This window comes from Triturus cristatus, chromosome 5_2, assembly GCF_964204655.1.
Source record: "Triturus cristatus chromosome 5_2, aTriCri1.1, whole genome shotgun sequence".
Taxonomy (NCBI): Eukaryota; Metazoa; Chordata; class Amphibia; order Caudata; family Salamandridae; genus Triturus; species Triturus cristatus.
This window is the reverse complement of record NC_140588.1, coordinates 619,462,569-619,475,759: the sequence shown is the minus strand read 5'-3', so window position 1 is coordinate 619,475,759 and position 13,191 is coordinate 619,462,569. Positions and strand designations below refer to the sequence as shown.

General features: G+C 42.0%; 1 pseudogene; it reads right to left on the bottom strand.

Moving 5' to 3' along the window:
- Nucleotides 1-11,957: 11,957 nt before the first annotated feature.
- LOC146829087 (U6 spliceosomal RNA) lies at nt 11,958-12,055 on the bottom strand (annotated as a pseudogene).
- Between the last annotated feature and the right edge of the window lie 1,136 nt (nt 12,056-13,191).

The window sequence follows — 13,191 nt, the reverse complement described above, 5'->3', positions numbered from 1 at the left end:
TCAGGTAAATTTAAGGCGTAATTTGGATGTAGAAAAAGGGTTAGTTAATGGTGCAATGGGTAAAGTGGTAGATTTTGTTAATTATCAGAAAAAAGAAGGAATTGAATTTTCAAAAATTACTTTTGATCAGATTGAAGATGTCAAAGAAATTGGTCGTTGTTCAGTTCGTATTTTGCTTGTTAAAGATTTATATGTCCGTAGGAATCCATTTCCATTTTCTCCGGCATATGTAGTGACTATTCATAAATCTCAAGGATTAAGTGTAGACAGTGCTTTGGTGAACATTGGATCTACTGTATTTAAATAGGGTATGGCATATGTTGCTTTGTCGCGAGTCAGAACATTATCTGGTTTGTTTTTGATTGATTTTGATGAGACAAAGGTTACTGCAGATGCAAACTGTGTAAAAGAGTATAATAGGTTAAGATGGGTGAATGCTCCAAATTTAGGTCAATATCCTGTATTTGAAAAGCGTGTGGTTGGTCGAAAAAGAAGGTTTGAGAATATCTGTTCTGAAGATGTTGAGAAGGGAATAGAACAAGATAATGTGATTGCAAGTAAAAAGAAATTGGACACTGTTGAAGAGGTTGTTGGTTATCGGTTTGAAAATAGTTCAGGTGTCAACTGCTATGCTAATGTAGTGGTCAATGTTGTTTTTTATCTTGAAGGTTTGCAAGAACAAATTATGCAGAATCGGCAACAAAGATTTTGTTCTCTGTTGCATTCTGTTTTTGAAAAATTGACAACAGATACAAGTAAAATACAATCTGTTTCAGATGTTCGTAATCTTTTGGATGTGTGTTCTGGTTCTACACAATTTACACAAAATATCCAACAAGATGCTCAGGAATTTTTAATATATATGATTACCATTTTTGAAAATGAAGGTGTAGAAATAGAAAATATTTTTGGGCCTTTCTTACAAATGGGAACATCATTGTGAAAATTGTATGTATACATGTTCCACTAATGTAGACACTGAAAGATTTCTGTATTTAACATTACCAGACTGTAAATCAGTTTCTTTTAATAAATTAGTTAAAGGTGCAAATCAAAACATGGAGTGTAGCCAATGTAAATCAGAAATGTTATCCACATTATTTTCAAGAAAATATGGACAATACATAATTTTAATGATGCAACGTTGTACAGCTGATGGAAGAAAATTGGATACTTTAATAGAGCAGTTTTTAGCAACACAAGTATCAATATCAGGAAGGACTTTTGTAGCAATTGCAATAATTTTCAATGATGGTCCTTCCACCACATCTGGACACATTATACTGCCTATCTAAAATGTGACAAAGGCTGGACACTTTGTAATGATTCCCAGTTGGTTTTCAAACAACATTTGCCTAGGGAATTACCAAATTCCTACCTAATATTTTTAAAGTCAAAGTTTTAGCAAGATAATTCACTCTCTGAGTAATTTATTATTATAATTTAATAGGACTACCATTGGACAATTTACATAAAAAAGAGTGCAAAAATACCATTTGGCCTCAAGGAAAGGTATATGTTTGAATTATGGACTTTTTTGTGCTCATTGACTCGTGAATATTTTTAAGCGAGAACATTTATAATTTTTATAAGTTAATGTTATAAAATTTTGTTAGCCATAAGCATTTCATATATGTGTGATTTGTGGTATTTTACTGAGAATAGCATGCTGGGTTTTTTTAAACAATCTTTTTGATTGTTTTTTTTTTGCCCGCTGTTAAGTGATGAGTACGATTGAAATCACTATTTCTAGTGAAATTCAATATATTCTGAGAACACCAAAAAGGGCAAACAAATTACTTTGTTGAAATTATGCTGTGTGGTAAAAAAATGTATTATTACATGTTATAACTATTTTTTCTTTTCTTTACAGATCCTAATTCTAAAATAAGCAGTTTACATAAATTTTTATTGCAAAACAAAATCTGAAAAAAATGTATACCATTTTTAATTTCTATGACTGTGAAGGTAAGTTTAAGTATAAATATGCAGAATGGGCAGATCTGCAAGAACCTACAAAGATTGATCAACTTTTTAAAAACACTCTGTTTATACCGATGTAGTTTTGAAATCTCTCTGTTACCGGATATTATGTGACCTGCAAAAAAACAGATTTGAGTGGTTCATAATATTTCCCATTGTACCTATCGAAGGACCGCAATCATTTCAATCATTCTTCTTTGAGCATCTTTGCAGACAAAACTCTGTGCTTACCTTTAATTATTCGGAAGCAATTTTAAAACAGAAATATGTCAGTTTTTGTAACATAGTTATTGCGCAAGATACTCTTTCATATTTACAAAGAGAGAAAAAGGCGCTGTGTGTACTTTTTCTACTCCATGTAAATACAACCTCATCATACGCACCACTTTGCGTTGAAAGGTTGTTCTATGAGTGTTGTTTTGTATGATTGCACTGAATACTCATAGAACAAGACACATCTCCTGATTTATCATAAATCATAAATCTCGATATGTGTGTGAATGCTGCACCATTCTCTAATTGGTGTACGAAAGCAGAACAAGGAGAATTGTTTTCTGTTCTCCTCATTTTTAAATCTTCAATGCATGCTAAAATGTTCAGCATACATTGAAAGAGAAAAGTGCGTTTATTGATAGTTTTTGTGCATGAAGGTGTGTCTTTCTGTACAAAAACAAACAGCACATGAGACAGATATCCTTGCACTATGGTGCAAGGGTGCCTGTGTCACCACATGGCTGCAATTTAACCACTTCCGTGCTCAGGACGGCTCCCGGCTGTCATGAGTCACGGTAGTCGTGTGCTCATGACGGCTGGGAGCCGTCCGACCGTTGCCGCTCTGCCCACGCGCAGCTAATTCCCCGCCTGTGCGGGCGAATTAATCAGAGGGTGGAGTTCGGACAGCTCCCGGCCGTCATGAGCACACGCCCACCGTGATTCATGACGGCCGGGAGCTGTCTTGAGTACCTGGGTGCCACACCCAGCCCCACCCCCCTCGCACCGTGGCAGAATTTGCTGCCCGCTGAAGGGGTTGAGCAGCCATGCAGAGAGAAGCATAGATGTGCAACATATTTATGTACATATGTTGCATCCCTGTGCTTCGGAAGTACTACAGCATACTGCAGTTAAAGAGGTTACTGTGTGATGCTGCAGCACTTCCTCATAGTTCTGCACTTATACATTCACCATATGCTATTAATGCATTCATTCAGTCAATTACGTTCTACACATACATTCATCTAAACTTTCACACACCAACAAAGTATATAGCTCTTTTTTTAAACCAGGAAAGTTAGTTCTTAGAAGAACTTTTTTTTCTTCTTTTTTCTTTTATATTTTTTTTTGTTTTTTTGAACAATTTTTTTTTTTAAAAAAAAGGAAAAAATAGAACTGGAGGAACAAAACAATGAACTTCAGGGGGAAAAAAAAAACCTAGCAATGGTGACTTTCTTGCTTGCGGCAGATCAGATCGATAGACTGCTCCCCGTAGCATAAAGTTGCATTGCATTTTGTGCAGAGCACTTTCAAAAATTGGAATTGCGGACGGATGTCCAAATTTTGTGCAGAAGGATGCACTCTTGAAGTGCTTGGCTGTGATGAATCGTAGGAGCAGGAGCGACTCTCATCCTTTGGCATTCCTCCCGAGCAAGATTTACTGGATGAAGGGTCCTCAGATGCTTCATCATGCTCGCCATTCCGCATGAATATTTCTTGTTTGGATCCCCACGAGACAGCACTCTCTGGCAGATCTTGCAAGTGACCAAGGTGGCATTGGTCTTTGTTTGCCCCTCTGGATATGTGAAAAACTTCCACACCACAGATGAAAAACGTGGTGGGCGTGGTGGCTCTTCCAAAAATTCATCCTCAGATGAATGAGGAGATCCAGGAGATGCCTGCTGCCCTGAAGCCATTGTTTGGTTAGAAAAAAAATTAGAGCTAAGTGTAAACTTAGTCCAAAAAAGCTTCTTCTCTGCAAAGAAATGCTCCTCCAAAGAAGGTCAAAGAAGAATGATTGAAATGGGTGGGGTCTTTCAATAGTTAGAATAGGAAGTGTAATGAACCAATCAAATCTCTTTTTTTCAGGTCACATGGGATCCGCGCACTGTGCGCTTACGCAGCACGCACCCAGCGCGCATTCCGCGAAATTGAATTTAAAAAGCATAGAGGATTAAATGTAAAAATATATTACTTTTATGAGTAGTTTAGAGTTTGTGTTCAATTAATATTCACATAAAATCCATATATATATGTTTTTTTAAATGTTAAATATTTCGCGGGATTCGCACACCTACTGCGTCTTGCACGCACATGACGCATCGCGGCAGCGCGCAAGCGTCGCGTAACGTGCATTGTATGCGTCGCGTATAGGCTTGGAGTCGCGTACTGGTCGCATTGTATTCGCGCACCAAACACGTACCCAACACATACCGTTCGTGGATGCTTACGCGTACGGGTCGTGAAGGGTGCGCATAGGGTGCGCGGATCCTCAAAAAATGAAAAGAAAGAAAAAAGAAATTGAAAATATAGTTTTAGAAATATTTTAAAAATATATTTTAAAACTAACAATTTTTTTTTTAAAACCCAATAAAAACAAATAATGTATTTTAATTTTTAAAAGAATTAATTGAAAAAAATACGTTAAAAAAAGGTGATAAAAATAAATTTAAAAAAAACATAATTAAAGGAATTGACAGACTGAAATAGAAAAATTTCGATATCCAATGAAAATCATTAAACAACATAGTTTTAGTGATAAATAACCATAGGTTTCATGCTCGTTATAGTTAGGAATTGGCATTTAAAAAACCTTAAAAATTCACTGAAAAAAAACATAGGTTTCAGGGGCGTTATAGTTAGCTGGACATTTCCCTCGTACAAAACCCTAGAAATTCCCCCGTTATAGTTCGTTCAGCTAACTATAACTCGCGCCCCCGCAATGCACTGCTGATGACGTCACATATTACATCACTCATGACAGTCAGTGACATCACTGATGACATCACTGATGACATCACTGATGATGTCATCCATGTGATAAATTAGTGCATCTTCTCACACCCTAATATAACCTTTGATATACCGACTCAAAATTTCAGATGCCATTCTCAAAACCATAGATACTCCAATACCAATAACTACATACCCACTCATTGACTCTTAAGTCTACACACACCTCCACTCAACCACCTGTACAGTCACACATAATTACACTGACTCAGTACAGGACTATCATATGCAATTATACACCTATATAGACACTCAGACACCGCCAATCATCCATAGACGTACTCACACACCTAGTCAGTCATGCAAATGATTAATCACACTCCAATTTACTCACCTATACAGTTATAGACACACAAGTTCACTTACTCATAAAAATACTACCATATTCTGACGCTGTTATACAATTACTGATACAAACACACACTCATCCATACAGCCACTGTCACAATCACACACTCTCACATATAGCCAGTTATATACTCTTACACACATATACACTGCCTTTCACATATGTAGTTACTGGCACATGTACCACTGAGATATACATTCAATCACTAACACAACCATACACACAGTCACCCACCCATACAGTCCATCACAGATGCACTCTTAAAACCATGCACCATAGAATCACCCACTCACACATCTATGCGCAGAGTCATACACACCCTACCCACACAAACACTCAGGCAGCCATACAGATACTCAGACAACCAATCAATAACCCATATAGACACTCATATAGCTATTCACAAAACCATGCAGCCACTTATACATCAACAGATAGACAGATGCACGCATTCACACAGTTTAGTCACTAGTCTGCAGTAAGATATGTTTAATGACTCACTTATATAGTCAGTCACTCACCTACTAAATCATCCATTCACATACTTATACACCCACTCATTCTTCCATAGCCCTTTCCCTATATATATTAAACATATTTAAATTTTACAGAAACACAGACTCACTGGATGACGTCATCGGTGATGTCATCAGTGATGTCATTTGAGATGTCATCAGTGATGTCACTCACCATGTCATGAGTGATGTAATATGTGACGTCATCAGCAGTGCATTGCGGGGGCGCGAGTTATAGTTAGCTGAACTAACTATAACGGGGGAATTTCTAGGGTTTTGTACGAGGGAAATGTCCAGCTAACTATAACGCCCCTGAAACCTATAGTTTTTTCAGTGAATATATATATAATATATATATATATATATATATATATATATATATATATAATCGTTTTACCCTCTAGTTTGCCTGTTTTAGGAATACAATACTGCTGTATCTATTGCCTATTGCTCTTTTTAATTAATGGGAGTGTTCTTAAAGATTCATTTGTCTTCAGTTCTTTCGGATTAACATGAGCTTCCAGCAAAAACATAATAGATTTGTCAGAACCACTTTCAGAGGGCCACATGGCAAACAGGTGTTACTGGGTTCCAACCATGGAGATTAAGGCCTTTTAATCCTTATGTCTTGGGCCTGACCTACTATGGATTCTGAGCAACTGGGCCAAGTAACCCTTCAGCACATTACTCTCAGGAATAGCATGGTCCAAGCACTGTTAGGCTCCCTCAGAGGGAGGTGTGGATAAAAGGAAGTTCACAACTCCAAATGTGCGCTGTAGAAGCAAGAAATCATTGTCCACCCAAATACTCACTTTTATGACAAAAGAGAAGCGTTCTATTTCTACCGCTACTAACATATAGGAAACATGTCACAGTCACAAACAATTGCACTGTCCCCCTGAGGGCTCTAGTGCTCTTTAGGTGAATCTGGTGAGTTTGTCACACGCAGGCCAGGCGGGTTACACTTAGTGGGTGCAGAGTTGCTCACTCGCGGTTGCGCCGCTGAAGTGACCTGAGGTTCTCTGCAGCTTCTTCTTGCAGGGTAAGTGTCTGATCCATCTCACAGCAGGGAGGTAACGATTCTGAAGCGGGTCCCTCATCTAGTTGACGATGTGCAGGCACTCCACGGCGACCTCACTTCTTCGGTGGGGGGCGTCAATCAGGTTGCACGTCTTGTTGCTCCTGGTGACCCTCTCTGGCTTACGGGGTCAACGTATCCTCTCTCTACATGGAATCTGGTCCGTTCGGCAAAGCAAAGTCCTCGATGGTGGCCCGTCCTGGCATACGGGGTTGTGGCACTTCACACGGCAGCAAGGCAGTCTTATCTCCACAGCCCTACTGAGATACATGATCCAGACTCACCACTGCACAAAGGGTACAGCCCTCACAGCATGGCAATCTTCTCACGGCAGCACCTCCTGGCATACGGGGTTGTGGCTCCTCACTATGCACGGGCCCTCACCTGATTGGCGTAGCGATGCACAAAGCTTATTTCATGTCAACCCTCTTCTGGAATACAACGATCACTGACTTGGACCTGCACACAGTCAGTGACCTGATCAGTGTATCAGCTGTCTCCTCATACCTCACAGAGGGAGTCCTCTTGATGGGGCTTGCCAACACGCTCCTGCCAATGCTTTCCTCTTCTTCACAGGTCACGCTGATCGTGGCAAGAAGGCAGGTGCTGGTGCTCCAGGGCAGGTGGTCTTGGATTCTTTGGGTGAAGTGCCCTCACCCAGCAGGGAGACTGGTAGTCCTTGGCCCCCAGTCCTGATCACATACAAAATTATTGCAGAATTTTCCCTCCTGACACAACTTGTCTGGTTGCTTGGCATTACCATTTTTGGGGGTCTCAGGCCATTCTTCTTTTAGTCCATTTCCAGATTCCAAATGTAATTTAGAGTCTGAGTCTTTGAAGATTATTTTGGGGGTCTGTTTCTTTTGAATTGCCCAATCCTCAGCCCTCTCTTCTACTTGAAAGCAGTTTGTCACAGCAGGAGTGACTCCAAAGCTCATAGCCCCACAACACAATCCACAGGCGTGACTAGAGTTCACATCTGGATGTCAGCCACTGTGTTGTATATCAAAAGGTTAGCTCAGTGCCTCACCCCTACCCTATATAATTGTATTATCAGCCCCATCTCCTTCCTGTGATTGCCTAGAACCCTTTCTTGTTACCTCTCACTGAATCAAAGAGCACCCTTTGAAGCGTACAGGGGAAGCCTGGCTCTCCCCTCTCCAGTGTCTGTTCCACCCAGCTTACAGAGGTCTGTCTAGGGGCTGGGAGGGGTGGGGGGGCTCTACCTCCTCTCTGTTTCATCATGTAGGCATGGGTCTCCCAGAATGGAACCCAGCGCATTCCATGTATTGTACCATTCACAGGCACACATACTCCCTATGCAGATATGCAGCCTCCACACAGTGCACAGTACTGTATCCTTCATGTACTGTACCACTGATAGGAACCCATATATCCAGCACATGAAAACACACTGCACAGCACTGAATCCATAAATGACTGTACCACTCGTAGGCACACATACATCCAGCATATGCATTTTCAAGCATGCACTGCACAGCACTACATCCTTCATGTATTGTACCACTCATAGGCAGACATACATCCATCACATGCATGCATGCACTGCACAGTAATGCACGATCTCTGTATTGCACCCTTCTCAGGTGCACATACACCAAGTACAGATACTCTATTCCTGTGTTGTACAGCACTACACATCAAACTGATGTAGGCCAAGGGTGAGTTAAGCACTCAGCAGCGGAACTTTAACTGAGAGAGCCTGTGGTCCTGTGACACAGGTTTAAAAGGACCTGTTCACTTCTACTGATCACTACATGATATACTGCCACCTCCACACGTGTGCTGCTTAACTTCTGGTGAAAGCAGTAGCCTTTCACCACTATGAGGGTAATCATTTGGCCTCCCCACCTGGTCCACCAAGACTGCAATCTTTGAGACAAGCCTATGTCATGGTGCACATGCATGATCTGTGTTTGCCTATGACAATAAAAATCAACATTAAGGATCCAGACATTAGCACAGTTAGGGCACTCAGGACAGGGGTGCACATCCATCCAGGGGCGGCTGGTGTTAATGGGCAAAATGGGCGTCATTGCCCCTACCACTCTGAGAGGAGAGGCAAAAAGAGAGTTCAGAAAATCGTCACGCAGCTGAAAATAAACTCCTACACGCTGCGCTCTTGGTTTTTATGGGCAGCTGTGAACTTTGCAGATGTCCTGCTTCTGCTGTGCATGTGCCTGCTGGGCGAGGTATTCTTCGACCTGCAGGCACAAGCTACAGCTGTAACATCAGGGCAGAGGGTGTGCCGATTTTCAATGTCATGAATAAGGTTCGATTTCGGGGGCTTACACAATGTCCCTGGGAGGAGTTCACAGAACTCCATTCATTTCAATAGCAGGGGGTGGGGCAGGCTGAGGAGAACGAGGTAATGGGTGGTAACAATTTAAACTCATCTCGAGAGGGGGAGGGCTGTAGGAGGGGTGCAGGGCAGAGGGTGTGCCGATTTTCAATGTCATGAATAAGGTTCGATTTCGGGGGCTTACACAATGGCCCTGGGAGGAGTTCACAGAACTCCATTCATTTCAATAGCAGAGGGCAGGGCAGGCTGAGGAGAACGAGGTAATGGGTGGTAACAATCACAAGAGGGGGAGAGCTGTAGGAGGGGCGCAGCCAGATTCTGTTCTCATTCCTCATGTGTCTTCATGTGCTTTCACTTTTGGAAACGTTACTCATGAAGCGGAAGCTGTGCCTGAGCCCTTTCTCTGTGGGTACCTCTCTCATCTTGTTCGAAGCAACACAGGCCCTAAAGAATACAGGTTGGCACCTATGTTTCCTTTAACTGCTATTACCTGAGCCCCCTGGCTACATTAGAGAGTTCAGCTATTTTCAGGCACCAGGTTGAGCGATTTGCCCAGAATCACATCACAGGATGTAGAGTCGGCACCAAGACTCGAGCAGCACGTTGTGCTTTTTAGGTCTCGCCTTAGCCAGCGCTTATAGCGCTGCTCTGGTGAGAGTTTTAGTAAGCGGGTTTTGGAAGTGCTAACCTAGTGGCTTTTCAGGCCTCCAGCTTGCGTTCGCGATGTCGTGCATGCGCACAGCTGCTATCCTGCTTTCTAGCATCCCTCGCATGGCAGGCTTTCCTCCCCCTGTCTCACCTGCTCCTCCCCCTCCCTTACTGCGAGACAACAGACAAAAGCCGCCACTGGGCTCGAAGCCAGACAGAGCCATCTGGCTTGATTAATGATTAATTACAGTGGGCAGATTGGAGCATTTTCTAAAAATGGCAGATTGGAGCATTTTACGCAAATTCAAACGGACTAATAACTTTTTTTTTTTTTGTCTTCGAGCACTTCATACAGTGCTCGTGTTTTCCGTTCACAGGCACTTTTAGTTTCTAGACACCCAAACACCACTAGGGAGGAACATGGGGGCACCTCAAAACGGATTTGACATTTTTGAAAAACCCTTTGAAAACAACCCTTCGCCGCTCTCAGGGTCCCCCGAGAGGACGCAGACCATGGCAATATTATCCCACTAAAATACACCTTTCCACGCACTTAACCTTTAATTAAATTTGTTTTTTAGTCTATTCCCTTTCCTCGCCTCCTCAAAATCATTAAAGTGTGCGCCACGTGCTAGAGCTGGGAACACGACTGCAGCCAAGGGAATGTTTTATTTCTTGGGCACAAAAAAATAACAGACAAAAGGAACGGTTGCAAGTAGGGGGGCGAGGATGGAGGACGGCCTTGTGCTGTGCCGGTTGTACATTGCGGGGAGGCGACGCGTGTTGTACACGTCTCCACACATCACTGTTTGCAAGTAGACACGCCAGCCCTCTCCGCCAGCCCCTCTCCGCATCACACTTCCTCCTTTGACGCACCCCAAACCGAATTGTGGCTGCCTCGTCCCCGTAAAAAAAGAAACAATGTCATAAAATGTTGGATGCGTTCTGCTCCGCAACAAACTGTTATGACCCGGACGCATTTCAACGGAGAGCGAGGAAGTGTGACTTGCCATGGCGTTGAAAGTTCACGAGCAACTGGCCACCCTGGGTAAACATTGCGGCAGCCGTGTTCAACGGAACCCCGATATACCAGGGGCTATGGTGGCGCTGGGAATACATAAGTATGCGTTTAGTTCTTTAGAAGGCTGTCTCATCTGTTTGGTAACAATATCTAATTACCTTGCATGCCATAATGCCATACATTCGACCACTACCATTTAAAGATATAAACAAGCATTGGCATAGCCAATAGGTCTCGCCTTTGGGACCTTATAAGTGTTTAGCCATGCAAAAGTTGATGTTGTTGTACCAATGATATTGTGTTGCATAACTAAATACTTATAAGGTCCCAAAGGCGAGACCTATTGGCTATGCCAATGCTTTTTTTTCTCTCTCTAACCTCTGTTTCACCTGGTGCACAGCCTGTGTTTTTCTCTTTTGGCACGCACATCTATGCCTGTGTCTTGTAGTGTTTACCCCATGTCTGTCTCTGTCTCTTCAGAACACATTGCGCGCCGTTCTGTACCGTGGCAGCCGGTAGCTGTCTCTTGTTACTTGTATTATCAGAATGGGCTTAAAAAACCCAGGCTGCAAAGTGACGATATAAGATAAAACCGAGGGGAGGAATCACACGTGGGCCTCTGTTGTCACCAGGCGCGCACAAATACTGAACATGGCAAACATTCACCCCAGGGTAGCACAATCTGCAGATCAGCAGAACATCTCCAACCTCCCGCCTTTGAAAACATCCTACGTCAGTCAATAGTAGTACCTAAAAACGCACAGATGGGAATATGAAAATACATTTCACCTTGGTGGCACAGTCGACCAAAACTATTTGTTGAATTAAAAAAAAAAACATACAGTATCAGTCATGAAATAACTACTCTAGTTATATTCTTATGTTATATCTCGTCTGTGCAAGTGCCACAATACCATAAGCAAATATTTTAAAAGGAAAAAGTTGTAGCTCCTCTTTTTCGTGTAAAAAAAAAAAAAGACCTAATTATATTGGACGGCTGTTATGCAGCTCAGTCATACAGTGATAATTAATTGATGATAAATATCCTAAAACGTTCAGGAATTTGGTGTCATCCTTGCGCAGGGGCCTTGCTAATCTCTGTATGGTTCCAATAAAGTCTAATATTCAAACTATTCCTTTCTAAGAGTGTCTACATCAAAGTAAAAACTGTGGTTATTACGCTTGTGGTACTTTCCTAACAAAATAAACTAAGATTCTTTAAAGAAAAAAAAAATGTGGACGTAGAAATAAACCTGTTTTACATCAATTGCATCGCTGGTGCACTATGGGTATGCAAGTTTTAAAAATGACTTCCCTGCCCAGGCTGGTCGTACTGCTCAGCTGGCAAAACACGTGTGACTGCAAGACCTATAGAAAGAACTATGGAGGAGATGAACTTCCGTTTAATTGTCAAGGTGATGTTTAATACATTCTCAGGGAACCAGTTGAAAGTGTCTTACTGAACTGGTTAATGTCTCTTTCTGCTGGTTAATTGTATCTCGTGAATCTGGTTAATAGTGTCTCAGGGAACTGGTTAATAGATACCACTGCTTTTTTTAAGCATATTTTTATTAACGTTTTGTCATACATTAATCCACATACAATATTAATAGTTTCTCCATAATATAGTGTCTACAACATGCAGGACATAATCAATCTTGGAGAAGAAATATTACAGCGGTCAGTACTGTAGCCAAGTGCTCCGGATCAGAATCATACCGATATTTGGCTGGTCCAGTATGTATGTATACCAACTGTTAGAGATACCTCATTCGAAAATTGCAGGACCCTAACTTTAGGTGCCTGCTTCTCTGCCTCCCTGGATCCACATAAACTTACATTCTCAAAAGCATGCAACGTAATTATATCTGGGCATGTGGAGGCTCCCCCGCTTTATGCCCCCATATCTATAATAATGAAAAAAGGAAAACCCACGTCAAACAGGGGAGTAAAAAAAATTGGGAAGTTAGCTGCCTGTCCAATAGGGTACCATACATACGAAATGCGTTTTAAGTCTCGGTTAGTGCCCAGGTAGGAGGGGAAAAAGAAGGGGGAGGGAGGGCGAGAGAGGGGATAGGAAGGGGGAGGGGGGAGGGGGGCCAGGTGGGAGAAAAACAATCCGCTCTACTAGTCACACCTACGTGCCAAACCCAGTCCCCTTAATGAGAGGGGGAAGAAAGAAGGAGGGAAAGGGGGTGTAGGAGAGTAGGAGAGTAGGATCTGCCTCTTATGTTGCCCCCACTTTTTTTCTGATGTTTACACTGGTTTCTG